The following is a 27,412-nucleotide window of genomic DNA, read 5'->3' as shown; positions in this document are numbered from 1 at the left end:
TTTTATTTTGAGGGACAGGAGAGTTAAAGGTGGAAACTCTAGGTTGGTTTGTGTCAATTCCTCTCTAGTCATTCCATCATTTTAAAAGACTCAAAAATGTAGGATCTACTTTAAATCATGTAAAATGGCCCCAAATATTTGATCTAGTATAAATTTAGTACATAACAAATAAACAAGTAAAGCCCGTAAATCTAACCAAAGCAATAGGAAATAGGTTACCAAAACTGTTTTTCTCCCCAAAGTTGGAGTAATTTGGTCATGTAAATTTAGCCAAGTTAATTAAATTTCTTAAAATTCTGTCCCCCTTTTGTAAAATAAAAATAATATTTGGCTGACATGATCATTCTGCACATTAAAGATAAGTTATAGACTGCAGTGTATAGCACATTGCAAGACGTCAAGAAATTAACATAATACAGTATATGAACAATGCAAAGAAAACCAACAAATCAAAACATTCCTTTTGAAATTGGGCAGAAACTGGTTTCTGCTCAGCAATTTTTGTTGGAAGCTCCTCTTATGATGCTTCCAAATCTTTATTTTTTTCTTTTTTTGAATATGAACTTTTTATAAACAAGAATGATATATTTAATTCATTTATCGATTTTTCCATATATTGCATGCATAATAGAATGTGGATGTGCTTACTAGTATTATAAAAGAAAATTAGGATACAAAGAGAACAGCTGAAGAAGAATTAAGCAAATTGCCTAAGATCACACTAAAAAATAATAGAGAAGAAGAGAGAAAAAAATAACAGAGAAGAATGATTGAGAAGAATAGGGGATGAGAATATAGATTCTAATACCTTGTCAGCTGGTCAGCATTAGTTCTCAGATTAGAACAACACTTTCACTGAAAGAGGAAGGGAAATCATTCTTCTCTGTATAATAAAGTCCTTGAGGGTGGCTTCACAACAAATTAATGTAATGTTAACATGTAATGTATCTAAAAATACCACTCCATGTTTCTAGCTTTTCCCTGGGGACTGATCATGTGCTGATGCTCCTCCTCTTCACATATCTCTCCTCTCCCCACTTGTTGGCCAGGCATTCATATTTCTCATTTCAACAACTAGTATATGACACTATATGGAATCCAGGACATGATACATGATGTCAGCCCAAATCTCTGACCTTCAGAAAGTCAAAGCTGTTAGGAAAAAAACTTTCCAGGATCAAACCTCTTTGGATTCAAATACATATGTGATTATTATATAATTTTCAAGTCTTGGACATGTTCTTCTATATCAGTTTCTCTATAAAAATATTACCATCAGATTAACATTAATTTCTAATTGCACTTGTTTTCCTGTCCAGACTCTGAACCTGAAATTAGATTTTTATACAATCCAAGCCAAGCTGATATAACACACTCTTTGCATTAAGAGTTTTACTTGACTGTTGGCTGGGCGCGGTAGCTCACGCCTGTAATCCCAGCCCTTTGGGAGGCTGAGGTGGGCGGATCACGAGGTCAGGAGATCCAGATCATCCTGGCTAACATGGTGTAACTCCCTCTCCACTAAAAATACAAAAAATTAGCTGGGTGTGGTGGTGGGTGCCTGTAGTCCCAACTACTTTGTAGGCTGAAGCAAGAGAATGGTGTGAACCCAGGAGGCAGAGGTTGCAGTGAGCCGAGATCATGCCATTGCACTCTAGCCTGGGTGACAGAGCAAGACTTCGTCTCAAAAAAAAAAAAAAAAAAAAAAAAAAGAGTTTTACTTAACTGTTATTATATCATGCCTTACATGACAATGAGAAGTTAATTTGACTCCATTGTGATGTGCTTTTAGGCTCTGAACTTACTAACATAATGAGGTACAATTTCTCCTTAGCCGCAATGTACTGACCTGCTGAGCAATATCCTGAATATCTACAGGGCACCTGTCAAGAATGCTTTATTTCATATTCCACTCCTAAAACAAACATACACCAAAAATACCATTCAAACGTAAGAAAAAAAATGTTCATGATACTGGAGAGACATCGCTAGATTGTCTGGAGAAGGGAAAATAATAATTATAACAATTACTATATACCTTCTTCAAGCATTATGATATGTTGGTCATTTTGTGAGATGTGTTGACTATTAAATCCTTTCTTACGAACAAGTTAAGAGGTCTTTTAATCCCTATTAATATAATTTTTACAGTGATAGGAATTGGATGACTGTTTTAATAAATGAGGGATCAGAACAAGAACTGGGTTCAATAGTTAAAATAATTTTTAATTGATAGAAGGCACCAGCTGACTAAAAGTTTTCTGGCATATCTGGAGATACCCAAAATAAGACCCTTATTAATGCACTTAACTGTGTTCCCCACCCCCGCAAAAGCCATATGTTGAATCCCTAAACCCTAGTAATTTAGAATGCGATGGCATTTGGAGGGAGGACCCTTAAAAAGGTGATTAAATTAAAATGAAGCTATTAGGATGGGGCCTAATCCAATCCTCCGAAGAAACCACCCCGGCCAACACCTTGATCTGAGACTTCTAGTACCCCAAAATGTGAAAGATAATATTTCTGTTGTTAAATCACCCAGTCTGTGGTACTCTGTTTTGGCAATCCTAGCCACAGTAAATCAATTATTAATATGAGCTTCTTCATCAATATCTGCATGAGTCGTTCCCATTAGTTACCTCATTCCTCAAACTGTAACGCAGACAATATGCCAAACAGCATCCTTATTAATTGGTAAATCGAATGTCTTATTTCCAAACTTAGATGTCTCTGCTTCATTTTGCATTGTTGATGATCCTTATATTTCTATTCCCCTTGCTTCAAGGCACAATTTGCTGCCTGTTTTCCAGCTTTCTCCCTGACTTCTTACTAATGGATTCCTCTCTTCACTCATTACAGGTGGGTATTTCTGGGATATTGTACTCATCCTCTTTGTCTCCATGATCTCACTAGAGGAAATTTTACATACATACATATTTACAACTGCCATCTAAATGCTGAAAAACTCCAAGTTTTTTCTCTATCTTACAGTCCTTTGACTCTGATAAAATACTTTATTATTATGTAATATTTAAACATATGATATTTATGTGATAGACATAGATTATTATTTGTCATAATAATAAAACAAATATCCATGAATTCATGCCCCTTCCTAAGACAAAATATTACTATGGTTTTCTCCAATCCCACCTTCCCATTTTCTTGTTGGGAAATAACCACTACCTAGATTTTGTATTTGTATGCATCATTACCATGCCACTTGAAAAAAATTTTTTAACCTATTTAGATATTTCTAAATAAAATATCAATTTGGTTTTTTGTTTGTAATTATGGTGTCATATTACATGTGGTCTTGTGTGTCTTATTTGTTCATTCCACACAGTTGTTTCTAAGATGCAACAATGTTGCACATAACTGCAGTTTGCTCTTTTTACTTCATTGTAATTTTTTTCCAAACACCTGATCTACATATCTAGAAGAAACAAAACCCAAAAATATTACCATCAAGCCTGCTGCTCTTAAATCTAGAACCTACACAGTTTCAAAAAATATAATATTAGCCTTAATTTTTTCTCTTTCAATATATTTTCAAGCAGTCATAAATCTGGATGACTTAATCTGTATAATGTTGTCCTTTCTTCACCCTTTCCAATGCTGAGTGTGAGTCCAAGGCGTTAGCAGCTTTTGTCTGACCATTGCATTCACTTTCTAACTCTTCTCCATGCAAAGCTTTCCCCTCTTCCCCAAAAATCCAGGTCACTCTCAATCTTAACTTTTCATCATTATTTGCCTTTGCCTGCAGGACACACTTCAAACTACCTTATATGGTATTCAAGATTTTTAACATCAATCTTTTAGGTGTCATAGTGAGAAATGCTACTTCCTCTTCTACTTCTTTATTTTCAGAACCACATATTCAATTTGTGGGAAAAAAATGGCAGCACACATTGGTTCCTGGTTCAAAGCACATACCACATCATTAACAACACCACCCCACTAAATTACTAGTATAATCTCTTATATCTGAAGATATATATGACTGACCAACAATCCATTTTACATTCTATAAGGCTGGCTACTTTGGGGATCTGGAGTAAATAGTGAGACTAGAGAATCCCATGAGCATTACTAACTACATTGCCTACTTCTTTTATGATTAAATTAGTTTATTAGTAAGAAATCCCATGACAGAATATCATTATAGTGAAGGAGATATTCAAGGGAACCACTCTTTGTGTTTCTGTCAATAATTCCATGGACAGGAAGAAAGATTATGATCCAGAATAAGAACTTACTTCAATGAAGACAAATTGCTGCTCATAGAGGGTTCCGATGTAATCAACCCATCTTGTGAGGGAGGAGGGTGTCTCATGGAGTAGGTTTCATGTTAGAAGGTCAGAGTTGGTTTTGCACTGACCCAGCAGTGACTATATTCTGGCCTATCAAAGTGAAAAGTTTATAATGTGAAACTAAATAAAACCTCTTATCAGTCTACCATGGCCACTTTGTTCATATAAGCCTACTTATAAGTATAATGCTGCTTTCTGCCAAAACCCAACAGACATTGCTGCAATTTTCTTACTGGAGCATGAACAAGCTCCATACAACATTGAGCACAACCTCAGGCACTTCCACCACATTGGATCTGCTGGGTTTTAAAAGGTACGTGATAGAGTCACTCACATTACTGCTGGAACAAGCTGGACACCTATCATATTCTCTGAATTTCACTGAAACTTGGAAGAATATGTACTAGTTTGAGTCTCTTACTTAGTGGTAAGATTTATTAGGTGCAGTGTCCTGTGCTTGTAATGAGGAGCATCCTATAATGACTCAGACATGGAATTCTAGAGAGGTCAGACACAAAATAGTACCTACTGTGTCATTCTCCATGTATAAACTTCAAAAACTGGCAAAACAAATGGTGGTTGAAATTAGAATGTGATTGGCTTTGAGGAGGATGAGAATTTGTAAATGGGAAGGTCCATAAAAGAGCTTTCAGATTAATATAATTTTCTATTTTTTTATTTGTGTAATTGGCACATGGGTGTGTTCACTTTCTGATAAATACATCAAGTAGTTTACTTATGATTTGTGCTTTCCTTTAAGTATGTTATATTTTGAGTTTTAAAAATTGCTTTAAAAAACTAGATAGCTCGCATGGAAGGACTAGAAAAGAACAAGTTCCCCAGTGCTCCCCAAGACAAGCATGTATCAACAATATTTCAAGATACTCACACAGGCTGGCTTAAAGGGAACTAATTTTCCAATTCCTGGAAAATCTCACAATCATCCTGCAAAAATAACTTTTTGGAGAAATGTCCAGCATAGCTTCTATTGCCTCCCATCAGTAGACTGGGGCCCTGCACAGAACTTCACTTGAAAATCAATCACATGTGAGTTACCTGATTTGCAAAACCTAGGTCACATGCCTTCAGCTGCAAAAGAGGCTTTGAAATGCATATTGAGCAATCTTTTGTTTTGTTCGTGTATTACTCTGTGTATTTGTTCGTGTATTTACTCTGTGTATTAGTCTGTTCTCACACTGCTAATAATGACATACCCAAGACAAGGTAATTTATAAAGGAAAGAGGTTTAATTGACTCACAATTCAGCATAATGGGGAAGTCTCACAATCATGGCAGAAGGTGAAGGAGAAGCAAAGTCACATTGTACTTCCTAGGTACAATGGAGCTTCAGGCATTGGGTTAATACATGTGATCCAAATGAAATAAATTGTCCAAAACAAAGGGGCTACAGGCCCCATGCAAGTCCAAAATCCAATAGGGCAGCCATTAAACCTTAAAGTTCCAAAATGATCTCCTTTGACTCCATGTCTCACATCCAGGTCCCACTGATGCAAGATGTGGGTTCCCATGGCTTTGAGAAGCTCCATCCCTGTGACTGTGCAGGATACAGACCCCTCCCAGATGCTTCCACGGCTGTCATTGTCAATAGCTTTTCCAGATGCATGGTGCAAGCTGTCAGTGGATCTACCATTCTGGAGTCTGGAGGTCAGTGGCCCTCTTTTCTCAGCTCCATTAGGCAGTGTCCCTGCGGGGACTCTATATTGGGGCTCCCACCCCACATTTCCCTTCCACACTGCCCTAGCAGAGGTTTTCCATGAGGGCACCACCCCTGCAGCACACTTCTGCCTGGACATTCAGGCATTTCCATGCATACTCTGAAATCTAGGTAGAGGCTCCCAAACCTCAATTCTTGACTTCTGTGCACCAGCAGGCTCAATGTCACATGGAAGCTGCCAAGGCTTGGGGCTTGCACCTTCCAAAGATACTGCCCCAGCTGTACCTTGGCCCCTTTTGGGCATGGCTAGAGTGTCTGGGATGCAGGGCACAAAGTCCCTAGCCTGCATGCAACAAGGGGGCCCTGGCCCCAGCCCAGGAACCAATTATTTTTCACCCTAGGCTTCCAGGCCTGTGATGGGAGAGGCTGCTGCAAAAATTTCTGACATGCCATGAAGACATTTTCTCCATTGTCTTGGTAACTAACAATGGGCTTCTTGTTACTTATGCAAATTTCTGTAGCTGGCTTGAATTTCTCCCTAGAAAATGGATTTTTCTGTTCGATTGCATTATGATGCTGCAAATTTTCCCAACTTTTATGCTTCCTCTTGAAAGCCTTGCTGCTAAAAAATTTCATCATATACCCTAAATCATCTCTCTCAAGTTCAAAGTTCCACAGACCTCTAGAGCAGAAGCAAAATGTGGCCAGTCTCTGTATAGCAAAAGTGACCTTTGCTCCAGTACCCAACAAGTTCTTCATCTCCATCTGAGACACACTTAGACTGGATTTTACTATCCATATCACCATCAGCATTATGCTTGAAACCATCCAACAAGTCTCTACAAAGTTACAAAACTTTCCCACATCTTCCTGTCTTCTGAGCCCTCCAAATTTATAGGAAGTTCAAACATTCCCACATTTTCCTGTCTTCTTCTGAGCCCTCCAAACTGTTCCAACCTCTTCCTGTTACCCAGTTCCAAAGTCACTTCCATGTTTTCAGGTGTCTTTACAGCAGCATCCCACTCTACCAGTACCAATTTACTCTATTAGTCTGTTCTCATGCTGCTAATAAAGACATACCAGAGACTGGGCAATTTTTAAAGGAAAGAAGTTTAATTGACTCACAGTCCAGCATGGCTGGGGAGGCCTCACAATCATGGCAGAAGGTGATGGAGGAGCAAAGGCATGTCTTACATGTGGCAGGCAAGAGAGCATGTGCAGGGGAACTTCTCTTCATAAAATTATCAGATCTCATGAGACTTATTCACTATCATGAGAACAGCACAAGAAAGACCCACCCCCATGATTCAATTATCTTCCACTCGGTCCCTCCCACAACACATGGAAATTATGGGAGCTACAATTCCAGGTGAGATTTTGGTGGGGACAAAGCCAACCATATCATTCTGCTACATTAAGAAGTCCTTTTACCAAGAAACTATGCTTTATTCATATCTGTTTTCTCCATGTTTATTATCACACCTAGCTTTCATTTAATAATCATTTACTAAGTACTTCCTATCTGTAAGTCACTGAGGTAGCTATGAAAAGAAACTCATGAATGAAAAGAAATTCCAACACATGGAGTCTCATATTCTAGATGCAAAGTGTTAAATTATATTAAATTTGGTCCAAAGCTGTCTCCATAGGTAGCAAACTGCAATTGAACTTAGTAAATTGTATTAATCTGTTTTCATACTGCTATAAAGATACTACCTGAGACTGGGTAATTTATAAACAAAGGTTTAACTGACTTAGAGTTCTAACATGGCCTGGGAGGCCTCGGAAAATTTACAATCATGGTGTAAGGTGAACAAGACGCAAGTATCTTCTTCACAAGGGGCCAGGAAAGAGAGGAGGTGAAGAGAAAAGTGCCTCTTATAAAACCATCAGATCTCATGAGAACGCACTAACTATCACAAGAACAGCATAGGAAAAACAGTCCCCATGATCCTATCCCCTCCCACCTAGTCCCTCCCTTGATGCATGGGGATTACAACTTGAGATGAGATTTGGGTGGGGACAGAAAGCCAAACTATTTCATTTTGCCCATGGCTCCTCCAAATTTCATGTCCTCACATTTTAAAACACAATCATGTTGTGATGGTTAATACTGAGTGTCAACTTGATTGGATTGAAGGATGCAAAGTATTGATGCTGGGTGTATCTGTGAGGGTATTGCCAAGCAGAAAAATGTGAAAAGGCAAGACTGGCCTAGCCTGCAAGGTTACATCTTTCTCCTATACTGGATGCTTCCTACCCTCAAACATCGGACTCCATCAGACTCCAAGTCCTTCGGTTTTGAGATTTGGATTAGCTCTCCTTGCTCCTCAAACTTGCAGACAGCCCATTGTGGGACTTTGTGATCATGTAAGTTAATACTTGATAAACTCATATATATATGAGTTGATCAGTCTACCGTGGCCACTTATATATCATATAAGCTCTGGCTCTCTAGGGAACCCTGGCTAATACAGATTTTGGTACCAGGAGTGGCTCTAGAGGAATAGAATATTAAGGATGGAGTTTTTTCATTGGTTTTGGGGCTTCTGGAGTTGAGTGCTTAATATGATTAGACCCAAAAATGCTAAGGACTCTACTTCTAATAGTATGGAGAGCACTGATATTCCTTGGCTTGAATTGTTTAGAGAGTTATGCTAAATAAATGCAATTGACACTCTTGATTAACTGCTCATGAGAAGCAAGGAATATAGTACTCTATACATAATACCTTTGACCATATGTGGAGAACCAAGGAACGTAATGAAGCTGCTCAGTTGCTCCTAAGTTCAGTGGACAAAGTGATGAAAGAAAATGATCGACTCAGGGATCTTGTCTCCTGACTTCAGAAGCAGATACTGAGCCTCAAATCTGCGAAGATTCCCCTGAGTGAGAGGCTTATCTCCTGTAGTGAGAGAGCTGAAATTGTGGAAAAACAGACACAAGTTCTTATCAGGCAAGTGACTGATCTGCAATGAAAGTGGATGCACAGCCTAGTCAGGTATCTACTGTTAACGTGAGGGCATTGATTGGAAAAGAATGGGATCCTGCAACTTGGAATGAGGATGTGTGAGAGGACTCTGATGAATCTGGGGACATGGAGTTTGTAAACTCTGATGAAGCTTTTTTGCCAGATGGAACAGCTTCCCCATCACCAGTAATGGCACCCCGACACCCTTGTTTGCTTCAAGACCTATAACTAGACTAAAGTTCCCCGGGCCCCTAGAGGTCAGGTAGAGAGTGATGACCCATGAGGAGGTGCACTACACTTGAAAAGAGAGCTTTAATTCTGTAACATGTATAAACAGAAATCTGGAGTAGAGGCATGGGAATGGATATTAAAGGTTAGGATAATGGTGGAAGGAACACAGAGTTGGATTAGGTTGAATTTATTGATTTGGGCCCACTAAGTAGGGACTCTGCATTTAATGTTGCAGCTTGGGAGTTAAGAAAAGGTTCTAATAGTTCATTTGCTTGGATAGCTAAAATATGGATTAAAAGATGGCCCCACTGTGAGTGAGCTGGAAATGCCTGATCTCCCTTGGTTTAATGTAGAGGAAGGGATGAGAAGGCTTAGGGAGATTGGGACGGTGAAGTGGATTAGTCACTTTAGAACTACTCATCCCAGGTAGGAGGGTCCAGAAGATATACCTTTGACCAATGCCTTGTAAAATAGATTTGTTATGGCATATTTGAAGAGCCCTGTAATTGCTCTATTCTGTACGTCAGATTAACAGTGGGAATCACAGTTACTCAACTACAAAATTTAAATATGATGGGAATAATTGGATCCTGAGGCAGCAGGGGCCAAGTGGTGGAACTCAACCATCAAAGGCAAGGTGGGCATAGCTATTGCAATGGACAGCAGAGACAAAGCAGCAATCAGAATAGTCTGACTCATGTAGAGTTCTAGCATCAGCTAATTAATCACGGTGATCCTAGAAGTAAAATTGATAGGAAACCTACTGCATTCCTACTGCATTCCTACTTTATTTATATAAGAAGACAACTTCTAGGTCAAATGGAAAAAAGACTAATTTGTACTATGAAAACAGAGAATCACAGCCCCTCCATCAACTTCTATATTTGAGCCAATTTACAGACCCAGAACCTCTTAAATGAAGGGATGCTGGGCCCTCTTGGGGAAGGATCCCACTACATAACCAATAATTTATGCAATAAAACTTTCTCCCATCCTTTGCCAATGAGACCTCTGGCCTTTTACCAGGGAATCTGTGCATTGGAAAAAGGAAAAAGATCAGACATTTTGGGGACCACTGGACACTGGCTCTGAGCTGATGTTGATTCCAGGGTACCCAAAACGTTATTGTGGTCCTACAGTTAAAGTAAGGGCTTATGGAAGTCAAGTAATGAATGGAATTTTAGCTCAGGTCCAAGTTACAGTGGGTCCAGTGGGTACTTGAACTCATCCTGTGGTCATTTCCCCAGTGCCAGAATGCATAATTGGCATAGACATACTTAGCAGCTGGCAGAAAACCCATATTAGCACCCTGACGGGTAGGGTGAGGCTATTAGGGTAGGAAAGGCCAAATGGAAGCCATAAGAGCTGCCTCTACCTAGAAAAATAGTAAATCATAAACAATATTGAATCCTTGGGGAGATGCAGAGATTAATGTCACCATCAAGGACTTGAAAGATGCAGGGGTGGTCTTCCCACCACAACCCCATTCAAGTCTCCTATTTGACCTGTGCAGAAGACAAACGAATCTTGGAGAAAGACGGTGGATTATTGTAGGCTCAATCAAGTGGTGATTCCAATTGCAGCTGATGTACCAGATGTGGTTTTATCGCTTGAGCAAATTAACACATTTCCTGGTACCTGGTATGCAGGCATTGACTTGGCAAATGCCTTTTTCTCCATTCCTTTCCATAAGACCCACCAGAAGCAATTTACCTTCTGCTCCTAAGACCAGCAATATACCTTTACTGTCCTACCTCAGGAGTATATCAACTCTCCAACTTTGTGTCATCATATTATTCCGAGACACCTTGATTGCTTTTTGCTTCCACAAGATATCACACCGGTAGATTACATTGATGACATTATGCTGATTGGATCCAGTGAGCAAGAAGTAGCAAACACACTGAAATTCTTGATGAGACATTTGCGTGCCAGAGGATGGGAAATAAATCTGCCTCAAATTCAGGGACCTTCTACCTCAGTAAAATCTCTAGGGGTCCTGTGGTATAGGACCTGTTGAGATATTCCTTCTAAGATGAAGTATAAGTTGCTGCATCTGGACGTCCTACAACCAAGAAAGAGGCACAATGTCTAGTGGGCCTATTTGGATTTTGGAGACAACACATTCCTCACTTGGGTGTGTTAACCCAGCCCACTTATCAAGTGACCTGAAAAGCTGCCAGTTTTCAGTGGGATCCAGAACAGGAGAAGACTCTTCAACAGGTTCAGGCTGCCATACAAGCTTCTCTGTCACTTGGGCCATAAGATCCAGCAGATCCAATGGTGCTTGAGGTGTCAGTGGCAGATAGGGTTGCTGTTTAGTGCCTTTGGCAGGACCCCATAGGTGAATCACAGCGGAGGGCTTTAGGATTTTGGAGCAAGGACCTGCCATCTTCTGCAGATAATTACTCTCCTTTTGAGAGACAGCTCTTGACCTGTTGGACTTTGGTGAAAACTGAAAATTTGACTATGGGTCATCAAGTAACCCTGTGACATGAACTGCATATTATGAACTGGGTGCTTTCTGACCCATCTAGCTATAAAGTGGGTCATGCACAGGAGCATTCCATCATCGAGTGGAAGTGGTATATATGTGACCAGGCTTGAGCAGGTCCTGAAGGCACAAATAAGTTACATGAGGAAGTGGCTCATTTGCCACTCTGCCTTCTCTCTCTCAGCCTGCTCCGATTAGTTGACAGAGGGAGAGAAAAATACGGCCTGATTCACAGATGGTTCTGCAAGATATGCAGGTACCATCCGAAAGTGGAGAGCTACGGCACTACAGCGCCTTTCTAGGACATCCCTGAAGGACAGCGGTGAAGGGAAAGTTTCCCAGTGGGCAGAACTTTGAGCAGTGCACCTGGTTGTGCACTTTGCATGTAAGGAGAAATGGCCAGATGTGTGATTATATACTGTTTCACGGACGGTAGTCAATGGTTTGGCTGGATGACCAGACACTTCGAAGAAGCATGATTAGAAAATTGGTGACAAAGAAATTTGGGGAATAAGTATATAAATGCACCTCTCTGAGTGGTCCAAAACCACTCAGATATTTGTATTCCATGTGATTTCTCACCAATGGGGACCTCAGCAGAGGAAAATTTTACTAATTAAGTGTATAGGATGACCTATTCTGTGGGCACCACTCAGCCTCTTTCCCCAGCCAATCACCCAATGGGGCCATGAACAAAGTGGCCATGGTGGTGGGGATGGAGGTTATGCATGGGCTCAGCAACACGGACTTCCACTCACAAAGGCTGACCTTGTGTGGTCACTGCTGAATACCCATGCTTGCTGGTTGTGCTCCTTGAACCTCTCCTGGTTCAGGGTACTGCATCATTCACAAATTATTCTTTGTTCAAATAAACTCTGTCAAATTTAATTTGTCTAAAATGTTTCTTTTAAGAGGAGACATATATCCAAATAATTAATTAAAATAATATGAAAGATGTCAAAATAAAAGTATAAATAAAGGTCTGTGGAACACAAACAGAAAGCACTTAAGTAGCCTGAGGCCAAGGAAGGTATTACAAAGATACTCAATAAATATTTACAGTAAGTACATGAAATTTTTCAAAATATTTAACTTATTTAGTTTGCAGAGAAATCTACCACTCATTTTAGATAAAATGTAAAAGAAATCAAATGAAGACTATTATACTTGGCAGCTATAAATCAATACAATTACCTCCTAGATGATACATTTGGTTTCTTGCTTATTGGGTATGGTTAGAGCTGAATCACGTCTACATTTCTTAAATCATGTAAATATTATGTATATGAGTAGATATACAAGGTTTTATTTATATGAATATTCTGTTTATGTATACCTTCAGTCTGTGTGCACATGTATATGTGCATTCACATCTATCTGCCAATTAATTTATCTATAATATATTTCAGAGTGCATTGATGTGAATATACTGAGATCAAGTGGTCTTTCTGAAAAACAGATTCTGTTTCTGGTAGTGATGGGCCAGGCGATTGAGGCCAACCTTCCTGCTGAGGACAACTCAAAGAGCTGGGTGAAATTATTTAAAAAATCAGCTTAAGAGCCTTGAAGAAACTGAAGAATCTCCAGGTCAAAATCTTAGGAAAGAGAAGATTACCCAAAATTTTTTGTACTTTAAAGACATTTGCAATCAGTAAGAAAAAACTGTGAAGTTGAAATACAATTTTATTGGCCTTAGTGAGTAGAAAGCTCAAGCTTTATGAAGGTTATGAAATTTATTTATAAAGGAAATAAGTTTATAACATTTACAACATAAACTTATGAAATATAATAATTTTAATTATACAAGAAATTAAGCTGAGGCATTAAAATGCAGCCCCAAAGGGATAAACCTTTAAAGTAAAAAAAAACAGCCTTAATTAAATCACCTATGAATTTAATGCTCACCTTAATTTTGTATCACTTGGAGAATGAAGGAAATCTGAAGCCTTCAATGTGGATTAAAATGAGACAGGTAGCATTTCCTATCCCCTGAAAGAAACAAAAAAAATCATCTTACTTGAAGGAGGAGTGAATTTTCTTAACCTTATTTTACTTCCACTACATATTTTAAAACAAAATAAATGAGCATCTAACAAGCAAAAGTAACCAGGCTTTTATTGAAACAAGAAATCATGAGTAAGACATGGAAAATACAACAACATAAACAAATTATTTCAAAAAATTGCATCTTGAATGTATCAGGGAATACAAAACAATTCTCATTCCCATAGTTGACAAAATAAAAGAAAATCGTGAAAAAAAAATGTTTTAAGAAACACAGAGAGCAGATTTCAAAAGGAACCAAACAGAAATTTTAGCATTGAAAAGAAAAATAGCAACAGTTATAAACTCAATGGATTAATGTCATCCAAGATTAGAAATAGCTAAGGAGAGAAATAAGGAGCTGAATAATAGGTCAGTGAGATTATCCAGAATGTAGCCTGAAGCTAGCAGAGGATGAAAAGTACAGAAGTACAGTTAAGAGAAACAGAATACTCAGTGAGAAATTCTAATTTCAATGACGACAAGTTGCTGACCTCTGCTTGATGGAAGGAAGAGTCGTATACAATCAACCTGCCATGTAAGTTAAATTAACCAAATCGTCTAAATTAAATAAGTCAATCAAATCAATTAAACATATATAGTTGATTTAAATGAAGAAAGAGAGAAAATGGAGCAGTAAAATATTAACACCATTTCAAGAATTAAGTCTGTGGATGTTACAGATTTTTAAAAGATATCAATTTGATACACTAAAAATGCCTAAGATTTCTAAGAAGGAGTACAACTTGAAGTAGTATTAGAAAAAATACAACTAGAAGTATCATTGTCAAACTACAAAGAAAAAAAATAGTAGAAATATCTTGAAAGCATCTTGAGAAAAACAAAAAAACTTTATTTGTTTTACAAAGGTTGGTTGACTTTTCTATATAAACAATGGAAACTAGAAGCCAAAGCATAGTATCAATATGATGAAAAAAATTATCTTTCATGTAGAATTCTATACTCGTCAAGACATACTAAGGAAAATGCCTAAATGAAGATTTTTTTTAGTTAAAAGAGAAAAAAAAAAAAAAAAAAAACAACCAAACCTAAAAACATTGTTATGCAGAAGGAAAAATACCATGTTTATTCATTTTTTAGGCTTACTACTTATTTTACTAACATTTTAAACAAAAACAAAAATGGGTACTCAAAATGAGAGTAAATACAAATCAACTTAGAGTGTATGCAACAATATTAATAAATAATATCGTCTAAAGTCTTAAAATAGCTGAAATTAAAGTATATGGCACCAACATGATATAAGTTGGAAGGGCAGTAAAATAAGTTTTATTCACTTTTATGTAAGTTCCTTGGACTATTGAAGATGAGGCTAAAATACAGGTTGACATCATATTTTTATAAGCTAATGATGTTTGCTGCAATTTCTAGGACAACTCCTAAAGGGATAGAAACGGAGTGTATACCATCCAAACAAATACAAGTTAAAATTGGGACAATAAAGCACACACACACACACACACACACACACCACACACACACACAGTTGGAAAGTTCCTTCCAATTGATCCTTTTCCATTTATTTAGTTATTTATATTTCTATTATTAGACCTCCAATGAGTATTTCAATATATACTTTTACTTTTTAAAGAAAGTCAATGCATTTTATTTAAAACAATGAAAAAGATTTTTACATTTACTATATTTTATTATATTTGATTGTACTTTCATTGCAATTTACATCTCTAGTTATTTTTTATTTTATTTTCAAACTAATATCTGTATCACCTTGCATATGTAAGGAAAGGAAGAGGTTAAAGTACCCTCTCCAAAAGAATAATTTAGTATTTCTTTTTATCACTCCTATCTTTCTATTACTCTTATTCTTATGTCACCCTACATGGAGTTAAGCATAGTTGAGTTACCAATTAGATATTTATTAGCTAAAGAAGTTAATGTTAAGTTAGAAAGTCTCTGCTGTCTTCTTTAATTTAATTATTTGGTCAGGCATTTATCCATTTGCTAATTAATTCATTTATCTAAAGCCATTTAAGTGCCAACACCATTGTAGGTATTAGGTGTTAAGATACGCTAAAAATAAAACAAGAAATTTAAAAGTCTGACTTTGTGGCTGTTGCATTCTATTAAGAAACTCAGACAAAATGCATTGCAGATGAACAAATAAAGTATAGAGTGTGTTAGCTGGTGACAAGAAAAAAATAAAGCAATGAAGACAGGCGTCAGTGTCAGGGATAGAGTAATTTAGATAAGGGAGAAGGCAAGTCTTCAGTGGACATTAGACAAATATGTCAAGATCTGAAGAAGGTGAGAGAGTGCACCATGATATTATCTAAAGAAAGATTGTTCCTGAAAGAGGAAAATGTGTTTTTACCCAGTGATGTTTGCTGTGTAAGAGTCTATTATCACATCAGATCCCAGAAAACTAGAAATGACTCATCCATTGAATTAAGTTAAACATTTGACATACCATGATTTCATTATGTAGCATGATTTTAAATGCATTTGAGTAACATTCTGTTATTAGATTTAAACTTATATTTGTGTTCTATTTTATCAGTGATATTGTGCTAATATAGTAAAAGGAAACTTTTGGAATACTATTCCAGTCAGCATAATTCTGAGGAAGTTGTGTGAAAATGGCAGGTTACATTTCCTCACAACAGTGTCACTACTGCTACACAAATAAAAAAATCAATTTTTAAAATATGCTGTAATCTGCTACTTCACACTAATGCCATATGGTCATCATCTGGTAATTAATTGATAAATTAACATCCATGTATATAAGTATATTGGTATTCCAACATAATAGTTATTTTTGCAGAAGTCATTATAATTTCCAAATGATTTTACATATTTGAGTTTTACAATAGTCCTGCAAGTAAAATGGCATCTGTTTTTAATAGATCTCCAGTGGAAATTTCAAAAGATTTAGATTGCCAAGTTTGCATGTAAAGAGAAAGTATCAAATCAGAGCTACTCAGGCTCTCACACATTATATGTAGTGTTCTTCCCAATAGTCCTTGTTACGTACATATTTTAAAAGAAATTTCTCAAATATGACATATCTGAATATGAAAAAATGCATTCTTTTTATTTGTGAAGATTATAAGGTTTTTAATTTCTGTCCTCAGAAGTTATTCTAGTTACTAAAAATAGAAACAAAATATACATTTTTCTTTTTATGACAAATGGGATGATTTAATAGATTACATAAAATGTGAAAAAATGTGACATAAAAATGTGCACAAGCTGTTAGAATATTTACTACTTAAATTTAGAGTTTTATAAGACAAACATTTTTAGATGCATGATATAGAACTTGTTAAACCCCATCAGGTTTAAATGCAAAAGGAAGGCATTCACACATCTACATTTAAGTGTTACATTTTTTAATTTTGAAGTTGCTTTGGGAAATTGAATATTTGTGGGGTTTTTTTTTCCCATTAATGAAAGGTAAGCAATTTTGTGTTCATCTTGCCTCTTTGATGTATACTTTCAGATCTTAAGCCTTTAGTGATTTTCCCAGAGAGTTAGGACAAGACATGTATCTAAGTTAATTTTTGTTTCCATAAGAGTTTACCTGAGACTGAGTAATTTGTAATGAACAGAAATTTATTATTTCAGAATTCTGGAGGATAGGAAGTTCAAGCTTGAGGGTCAGCATCTGGTGAGGATCTTCTTGCAGTGTCAACCCATGGCAGAAACAGAAAGACAAGAAAAGGCTGAACTTGCTATTTTACAGTGGCACCAGTCTCACCCATGAGGATACAGCCCTCACAGCTTAATCACTTCTTAGGGTGCTCACTTAATACTGCGACAGTGGGAATTAAATTTCAGCATAAGTTTTGAAGTGGACATTCAAACTTTAACAACCTACTAACTTTGATACTTCATCCAAAGGTGAATGGGGGAAACTGTATTAGAGAATGTGATGGTTAATATTGAGTATCAACTTGACTGGATTGAAGGATGCAAGGTATTGTTCCTGGATGTGGCCGTTAGGGTGTTGCCAAAGGAGATTAACATTTGAGTCAGTGGACTGGGGGAAGCAGACTCACACTCAATCCTAGTGGGTACAATCTAATCAGCTGCCAGTGCAGCTAGGATAAAAGCAGGTGGAAGAAGGTGGAAAGACTGGACTGGACAAGTCTTCCGGACTCCATCTTTCTCCTGTGTTGGCTGCTTCCTGCCCTTGAACATCAAACTCCAAGTTCTTCAGCTTTTGAACTTTCGGACCTATACCAGTGGTTTGCCAGGGGATCTTGGGCGTTTGGCCACGGACTGAAGGCTGCACCGTCGGCTTCCCTACTTTTGAGGTTTTGAAGCTCAGATGGGCTTCTTTGCGCCTTAACTTGCAGACGGCCGATTGTGGGACTTCACCTTGTGATCCTGTGAGTCAGTACTCCTTAATAAACTCCCTGTCATATAAATGTCTATCCTATTAGTCCTGTCTGTCTAGAGAAACATGACTAATACAAAAGAATAAATGTAACATCTAGTGGATTCAAATTATAGTACAATAATTGATAAACCAACCTAAATTTTTCCAAAGGTTTACGAGTGAAAATACACAGTGTCTTAGTTCCCTTTGGCTTCTATAATAGATACACAAACTTGGTAGTTTAAAACAACAAAAATTTATTCTCTCAAACTTTAGTTTTAATTTCAGCTTTTATTTTAGGTTCAGGCAAGGTTGTGTAGAAAAGAGAATATTTATACACTTTTGGTGGAAATGTAAATTAATTCAGCCACTGTGGAAAGCAGTTTGGAGATTTCTCAAAGAACTGAAAACAAAACTATCATTTGAACCAATAATCTCATTACTGTGTAGCTACCCAAAGGAAAATAAATTTCTACCAAAAAGACACAGGCACTCATATGATCATTACAGCATTATTCACAATAGCAAGGACACAGAATCAAACTCTTACAGTTATGGAAGCCACAAATTCAAAATCATTCTCGCTGAGCCAAAATCAAGCTGTTGCCTGGTCTGTGCCCCCTCTGGAGCATTAGGGGAAAATCCTTTCCTGGTCTCTTCAGGCTATGGGCATTGTTTGACTTGTGGCTACATCACTCTGGTTTTTGCCTCCCATCACTTTGGTTATATTGCCTTCCCTTCCTCTGTGTGTGTCTAAATTTGCTTCTGTTTCTATATTATAAAAATGGTGGGGTTGGATTTAGAGCTGATAATACAGAATTATCTTCCATGGCAAGATTCTTAATTTAATCATACCTACAAAAAAACCATTTTCTTTGTAAGGTAATACTTACAAATTCCAGGTGTTGGTAAGTATTACCTTATACATTGTTTGAGTGGCCAGTATTCAGCCTATTAAAACTGGTGAAAAACAATACCAATAGCTCAAAACTTTATATACACAAAAGAATAGAAATAAATGTGTGCAACTTGGTTCTCCTACTACTCCATTGAACTGAATTGTAGAAATGCAAATTTTACCACCTTACCAGTAGATACTTAGTCCAAGAATAATAAAAGTTTTCAGTAAAAAGAGATAGTATTTCCCCTGTAACCATCAATTGATACTATATTTTAATCACATTAGGTTTTATAATTTAAAAACACTTTGAAAATCAGAATGAATTTCTAATTTTTATCTATTAAATTAGCACTTAATGAGAAACATGATATTTTATGTTGCCTAGGATAGGGTGCAGCTAAACTCTCAGATGTTGTTCATGGCATTTTACATTGGCATAAACCTTTTGAAAACATTTTTAGCTTATACATCAGGAGAAAAATGTTTTCGCCTTTGACATGTTTAACTTCTGGGAATTCTTACTGAAGAATTATTCTCACATACAGGAACTCTAAAAGAACAAATACATTTTTAATAACAAAACTTTGGAAAAAATCAAATGTCTTGGAAGTAGTGTATTAGTCATGGCATAATCATTCAATTGAGACAAATCTATTAAAATCACAGTTTTAAAAATAATAATATATCAAAGAGCAGAGAATAGAAAGCATTGATTATAATTAGATGACCTAATGACTGATTTGAAAAATATATTTTTATATTTTGTGTTTTTATAATGAAAAAGCAAATTTAAATTTACTTCCCTCTTTTGCCTAATTCCTTATCTTTAACTCACAATTTTCAAAATTTTCAATGACAACGTTTCTGAATCCGTTATTATACACACATACATTTTTGGAAAATTCATTATTACACTGATGCTTTTATTCATCTTCTTGCTGGTGTCCTTCTATGAAACTAGTAAGTTCATTTTTTAGCTCACATCTTGTCATTAAAGGCAGAAAAAAATAGTCTTCATGAATTCCAACATTCAAGTTTGTACAGCTAAAGATTTCTTAAACCAAAGACAGATATAGAATTTCATTAGAAGCGTTAAGTTGCATTTGGTAACTGCATAAGTATTGATTGGCTTCATATATTATGAATAATTTCAAATATATCTTTTTACACAATAAAACATATAGGATTTTCTTTGCTTTCTTTCTCTTGTGAATACATTTTACTATTCCAATATTATTTTTAAAATAATTTTATTTTTAACCATTTTCAATAGCCATGGAATCATTGGCTTATTAATAATTATTTTGTTGAATTTTTGTTTGAACGTAGAAACCTACTGAAGTCATATTCTAGTCTGACATAAACTTTTTAATAATACCTCTAGTGATGGACATTCTGCCAATATTTGGAAAGGTTTATTCCAGTGTTTGACTACACTCAAAATTTTTCTTTTCATCTAAACTCCATAACGTATTCGTTACTTAAAAAAAAAAAAAAAAAAAAAAAAAAAAAAAAACTTCTGATCCATGGAATTGTACTTCATATAATGTACTTCACTCATATAATTAGCTTTTATACAAATACAAACCATTACTAAGTTATTTCTGTTTCCTTTCACTCCATAATACAAGTTTTATTTTTTAATACTTCTCTCTGTTGGGCTTATATTTCTTCTTTTATTATGTTAGTTTTCTCTGTTTCTACTAATATTGTGCACCTGCAAATTTCTGGTAGGTATTCATTAATTTATGGAATGCTAAGCTTGAAAAAGCTTTTTTAAGGGCTATTCATCATAGTTGACTGCAAGACCACACATTTAATGTCCAATTCAGAAGAGACATTTTCTGACCACATATTGGACGCTGGGATGCTGGCCGTCATTCACCTTCACCAAGGAGGAAGACGGATTCTTTTTTTCCCTCTCCTGGGTGCAATGAAATTTTCTTAAATTCTTCTGGGTTAGTAATTCATTTAGAATACTCTCACATTTGCCTCGGGGGAAAGTATTGTGCTTTTTAAAAAAGCCACTTTTTAATTCTCTACAGATTATAGTTTTTATACAGCAAAAGAAATTGGTGTAAACAGCAATACTTTTCCTACATGAAAAACATGTAGTGGATATCAAATATAGTTCCCTTTGTGTATGTGTGTTTGAAAATGGAGTTAAGTTTATTTTATACCTATTTCACAAGCCATTTGTTTTCTTCCCTTTAGCACATTGAAACAGCATGATAAAGTGCATATTAAAATAGGAAACAAACCATGTGACCATATGAAGATACAATTGCAACCTGAAAAATCCTTTCACATATTCGTTGGTCATATAGTATATTTCAACTTTCTTTTTGAAGTTCATATGTATTGTCCTCTCATCTGTCACAAAAAAACTTCCCTTTAATTGACAGGAAAGATAAATAATAAGTTTTAAAAATGTAATGTGTACTATACAGTTTTTTCAAGTAGTGTAATAGCCTTAAACACATAAACTTCATCATTCATCTCCAATCTGATTTTTATCATTAAGATACCCTAGAAAGGTCAGTTGCAGTGACTCACGCCTGTAATCCCAGCACTTTGGGAGGCCGAGGCGAGTGGATCCTGAGGTCAGGGGTTCAAGATCAGCCTGACCAACATTGTGAAACCCCGTCTCTACTAAAAATACAAAAATTAGCTGGGCGTGGTGGGGGGCGTCTGTAATCCCAGCTACTCAGGAGGCCGAGGCAGGAGAATTGCTTGAACCCGGGAGTCGGAGGTGGCAGTGAGCTGAGATCATTCCATTGCACTCCAGCCTGGGCAACAGAGTGAGACTCCGCCAAAAAAAAAAAAAAAAAAACCTAGAAAATAAGAAGCAAAAAATTTAAAATCCTATGTGTCATTACTCAAGCAAACATCTAATATCATTATTTTCATCAGTACTTTTCTAGAAAGTGAGTTAAAATATAGTTTATAAATATACAAATACACTAAGGAACATGTTCTAGATATTTACAATGTAAATGCATCTCCACCTGATTTTCATATAACAATATATCTTTTTACTTTTTGCCCAACTCCAAGAGTCTTGTAATATTTGGGAACAGATTATAAAAATGTAGCATCGTCAAATTAACTCTACAACATTTATACGAATTAATAGATTAAAATGAGAAAGCATTTACTTTTATTACAAATATATATAGAGAAAATAAAATTAATGGAATCTCTGTGATTTAAATTCATTTTTAAAGATTTGAAATTAATTCTCCCTTTCCACATTTTTTACTACTTGAGTGTAGTAAAGGAAAATTAATCCCTTTGCTCCTGCACTCATGAAAATAAGTAGAGGAAAGAGATGTCAAGTTTAAGTAAAAACTGGGGATTCAACTGGGGGGAGAAGATATTTCTTTTCCTTTCCTTTTCCCCATGTATATACATTCTCAGGCATAAATTAATGAAGTGCCCCTGTAAGGCATGTGAATAGGGACAGAGGGGCTTAAAGAACAGGGGTGCCTAAGCACTCACTTACCAGTTTCTTCAGAGTTCTGCATGTTCTTTAAGCCTTCATTCAATCAAAGGACTGGAGGTCTTATTATTAACTGACATCAGGATAAGCTTGGTTTAGACTGTTGTCTAAAAACTAATGCCTACACATGTTTCAAAAGTCCTTGTCTCAATCTGAAGCCAATCTGTAAAAGCTATGTATTTTATGATTTCAACATTATGACATTCTGGAAAAGGCAAAACCATGGAGGCGTTAAAATGATCAGTGGTTGCCAGGAGTTTGTAGGGGAGGGAGGGATGAATAGGCAGGACACACATGAGTTTTAGAGCAGTGAACCTTGTCTGTATGACACTATAATGGTATTAGGTTGGTGCAGAAGTAGTTGTGGTTTTTGCCTTTACTTTTATGACAAAAACCACAATTACTTTTGCACCAATCTAATAGACATATGTCATTTTACATTTGCCCAAAGCGATAGAATTTACAACACTGAAAGTGAATGCAATGTAAATTATGGACTCTGGGTGATAATAATGTGTTAATTAGGTTCCTCCACTGGGGGAAAAATGTACTACTCTGGTGGGGAATGTTGACATGGGGGAGGCTATGCTTGTGTGGGAGAAGGCATATGGGAATCTCTTTTATCTTCTGCTCAATTTTGCTGTAAGCCTAAAAATGCTCTAAAAACCTAAGTCCATTTTTAAAAATGTATCATCTCTATATATGTTTTAACTTTAAGTTGGTTTTATCTTCACTATATTTTTGTGGAATTCTTAGATAAATCAGCTTAAACATTACAGCTTTACTACTACTGCCTGAAATTCTATCTACTGTTTTACTTCATAGGAAAAATACACACACATACACACACACACACACACACCACACACACACACACACACACACACACACACACACACATATAAAACAAGTCACATTTCTTATGTGAATAGATCCCATGTCTCATGTAAGTAGATCTCATGGCTAATGTTCTGCCTTGATTCTCACAAAATTAATGTTTTAGCTGCATGTTCTTTGTAGTTTGTATTCACTTTATTTTCATCCTTCATACCCAGTATCAGTGTTACAATGACAAAGTTAAAAGTATGAATTTGTTGTTTCCATTTTGCCTTCCTAGCCTACGCAGATGATATGAACTTGATATATTGCCATAGTTATCCTTACTTTTATTATTATTTTTTATTTTATTTTTATTTTTTTTTTTTTTGAGTCGGAGTGTTGCTCTGCCACCCAGGCTGGAGTGCAGTGGCCGGATCCCAGCTTACTGCAAGCTCCGCCTCCCGGGTTTACTCCATTCTCCTGCCTCAGCCTCCCGAGTAGCTGGGACTACAGGCGCCCGCCTCGTCGCCCGGCTAGTTTTTTTTTTGTATTTTTAAGTAGAGACGGGGTTTCACCGTATTAGCCAGGATGGTCTCGATCTCCTGACCTCGTGATCCGCCCGTCTCGGCCTCCCAAAGTGCTGGGATTACAGGCTTGAGCCACCGCGCCCGGCCCTTATCCTTACTTTTAGTGAAATGATTTCCACTACATTTATAGAGAGCTTCCAAGTTTCTCTAAACATAGAATTTGTTCTATTGACTAAAAGTGATCCCCAGACACTGTTTTCTGTGTATTTTATATCCTTCACAGCATTTGGTTTACTGCTAAGAGTGATAAAATTTTTTGCATGAAGGTATGTGCTACAATCAGAAGAAAACTTAAAAATATATAAAAAGACAATCCAGTACTATTTTATGATTTCAAAATTAACATGGAAAAAAAGTACAAAATAATATATGGAAAACGTTCTTTACTCTTAGAATATAGGAGAATATGCAGGAAATTCTGTGGCCCTCTGAAGTGATCAGTGAGTATCTAATGAATTATTATTATACAAACATCTACTTCTATTATCCTGTAGTTAACAAATTCTAATTGTGTCCTTTCGTTTCTACTGTGATAAACACTACTGCGAATGATTCACTACTTTAATATTCTTTAGCTAATTTTGAACTAAGATTATTATTATTGGGAATTTGGGAAATTTGGGAAATTTGGGGTTCTGATAAGTAATTCTAACTTTATAATACATCTTAAACTACTGTAAAATCTATTTATACTAAAGATCAAAGATACAAAAGATTCATTGTTTCTGAGTGTGTTAAAAGCTTTAAAGGTTTAAGTATTACATTCAAAGTTCGAAAGTTTTATATTTTCGGTGGGAAATATATACTTAAAGGCTATTGTAGTAAAATATAAATTTGTGGATAGATGGATAGATAGATAGATAGAAAAGCATACAGAGTTATGATTAAATTATGCTTTACATTCAAATGACCCATGAGGGGATTTAACTTACTACTTTGTTTTCCCTTTATTCATATTTTAAGCTAAAAATACATTGCTAGTAAGGTATATGGGGTTATTCCTAATTAAGATACAAATATAGTAATTACAGTTTATATGCTATTATCCTGAATCTACACTGGATGAGTTTAAACCGCCAAACAGCCATTAATTTTACTGTTCAAAGAAATTCTCATAATCTTTTTAAAATGTCATATAAAATATTCATTTCTAAATGCCCTATGGTGATTTCTGAATTTATTTAAAGTGGGCTGTCGATAGCTCTTTTTATAAATAAGCAATTACACTGAATATATCATGGGCCATCACATTATACATTCTATAATTTCATGGATGAAAGGCCTACAGCTGATCTGCATAAATGCAGTGCATATCACAGCAGGTGAAGGGTTTGATTACACAGGATAATCAGTGTTATTATTTATAGTAACTATTTATATCTGCTATTTATTAAATCTCTACAAATCAGGTATCTATTTCTTCAAGAGATATATTCAAAGAATATTTATGATAAGATATAGGCTTTTTGAATATTTTACACAATGGCCCGGATATGGCCTTTTACATCTGAATTCCTAGTTTCAATTGCTGTTAAGCTACTCAAAATTAAGTTTTAAATAATATTGGATTATAAAGCATTTTGGAAGTTATGTGCTGTATAAACTGAGTAGTTAGAAGGATTTTCAAATTTAATTTATTCATCTAATTCTTCTAATTTTGATGAGGTCAATTTTGGTACCCTAACCCTACTTGCTGTGATAAATTGCATTTCCTTGTCCACTTATTTTAAATTATTCTGTTAATAATATTTATGGAGCTAGGAGCTGTGCTGTGTACTGAGGATAGGATGGTGTCAACGAGACAAAAAAGATCTTATTTCTATTATATATCATTCATCTAATTATAGTAATTGTTCATGCTATGAAGGAAAAGATACAAAAAGAACATAGAATAATGAGAGCTAATCTGGTATAGGTAGTGAGAGATAGTTGACAATATGTGTATGGACTATTCAAAGTCCAGGGAGGGTGGGTGTATGTGTGTATATGTATGTCTGCAGGAGGAGGAGAATGTTCAAGTAGAGTGTCATTGCAAAGAGAAAGAACAAAAGGTACAAATATCCTGAGGCCACAGTTGGTTTAATAAGGATCCTCAAAAGAAGCAATAGTGAAAAGAGGCAATATTTGAAGAGTTAATTGCTGAGCACTTTCCAGACGCATTTATAGACACAAAAAACTAAATGTATACCTAAAAGAAAAACATTCTTACTTAATCACACTTTAATGAAAAGGAAGTACACCAAAGACAAAAAGATATTTAAAACAATGAGAGAAAAAAAGACAACTTTGAAAGAATGACATACTGATTACAGTTTTTACAACATCAACAACAGAAGCCATGAGATATCATCATAAGTTCTTCAAAATTTTGAGACAAAGTAATAGTCAATCTAGAATTATTTACTTAGTAACAAGAAAATAATCCTTCAGTAACAAAAGCAAAATAGAAACATTTGAAGATAAACACAAATAGACTTTATTGAGAACATATATTCCATGAAAAAACACCAAAAACTTACTGATATGAGTTGGGTCAGTGTCTCTGCTGAAATTTCATGTTGAATTGTAATCCCCAGCATTGGAAGAGGAGTCTGGTAGGAGGTGGTTGAACTATGGGGATGTATTTCCCCCTTTGTGTTCTTGTAATAGTGAGTGAATTCTCACTGGTTGTTTATACAAGAGTGTAGCACTTCCCCCTTCTCTCTCTCTTCCTTCTTCTCCAGCATGTTAAGAGGTGTCTGCTTTCCCTTCACCTTCTGCCATAATTGTAAGTTTACTGAGGCTTCCTCTGTCATGCTTTCTGTTCAGTCTGGAGAACTCTGAGTCAATTAAACGTCTTTTCTTTTTATGAATTACCCAGTCTCAGGTAGTTCTTTATAGCAATGCAAGAATGGACTAATACACCTATTCCTCGGGTGGAAGTGTAAATTATCCAAATGAGAAAACTGGAATATAAGGAAAATATTCAGAAAATAATTGGCAAATATTTAAGCACATCAAAACAAACAACATAAAATCATAATCAAACTGAAGTCTGTTATTATGGAGTTAAAGAAAGAACAGAACTACAATATCATATGTAACATTTTTGCATGTGTGTGTTCAACCATCCAACCTATTTTTAATAAGCTAAGGATTAAAGAATAGCATACTCAGGTATTTACTATTTCTGTTCCTCTTTTATTGTCAATGTTCAAATATATCTTCTTTACTGTTTATTTCTTTCCTGTTTAAAAAACTTCCTTTAGCCATTCTTTTAGAGTATGCTTATTGGTGATAAATTCTCGTAGTCTTCCTTCAGCCGGAAAAGAATTATCAAAAAATATTGCATAATTGTATAGTCAAATTACCATAACAAGTTAAAAAAGGAATATTTAAAAGTGTCCAACTGGAAGGCCGAGGTGGGTGGATCACGAGGTCAGGAGTTCAAGACCAACCTTGATGGTGAAACCCTGTCTCACTAAAAATAAAAAAAAGAGAAAATTAGCCGGGCATGGTCGCAGGCACCAT

General features: G+C 35.9%; 1 long non-coding RNA gene across 1 annotated transcript; it reads right to left on the bottom strand.

The window, feature by feature from the left end:
• Positions 1-4,276: 4,276 nt before the first annotated feature.
• LOC117098064 lies at positions 4,277-26,525 on the bottom strand. The gene is made up of 3 exons (XR_004443159.1): positions 26,422-26,525; positions 13,590-13,673; positions 4,277-4,403 (listed from the first exon to the last, which is right to left on the bottom strand). It is a non-coding gene; the product is annotated as an uncharacterized LOC117098064 (long non-coding RNA).
• Between the last annotated feature and the right edge of the window lie 887 nt (positions 26,526-27,412).

Source organism: Trachypithecus francoisi, unplaced genomic scaffold (assembly GCF_009764315.1).
Source record: "Trachypithecus francoisi isolate TF-2019V2 unplaced genomic scaffold, Tfra_2.0 Lachesis_group15, whole genome shotgun sequence".
In the NCBI taxonomy this organism is placed as follows: domain Eukaryota; kingdom Metazoa; phylum Chordata; class Mammalia; order Primates; family Cercopithecidae; genus Trachypithecus; species Trachypithecus francoisi.
Note: the sequence above shows the minus strand (reverse complement) of the source record. Positions and strands in the feature narration are given on the sequence as shown.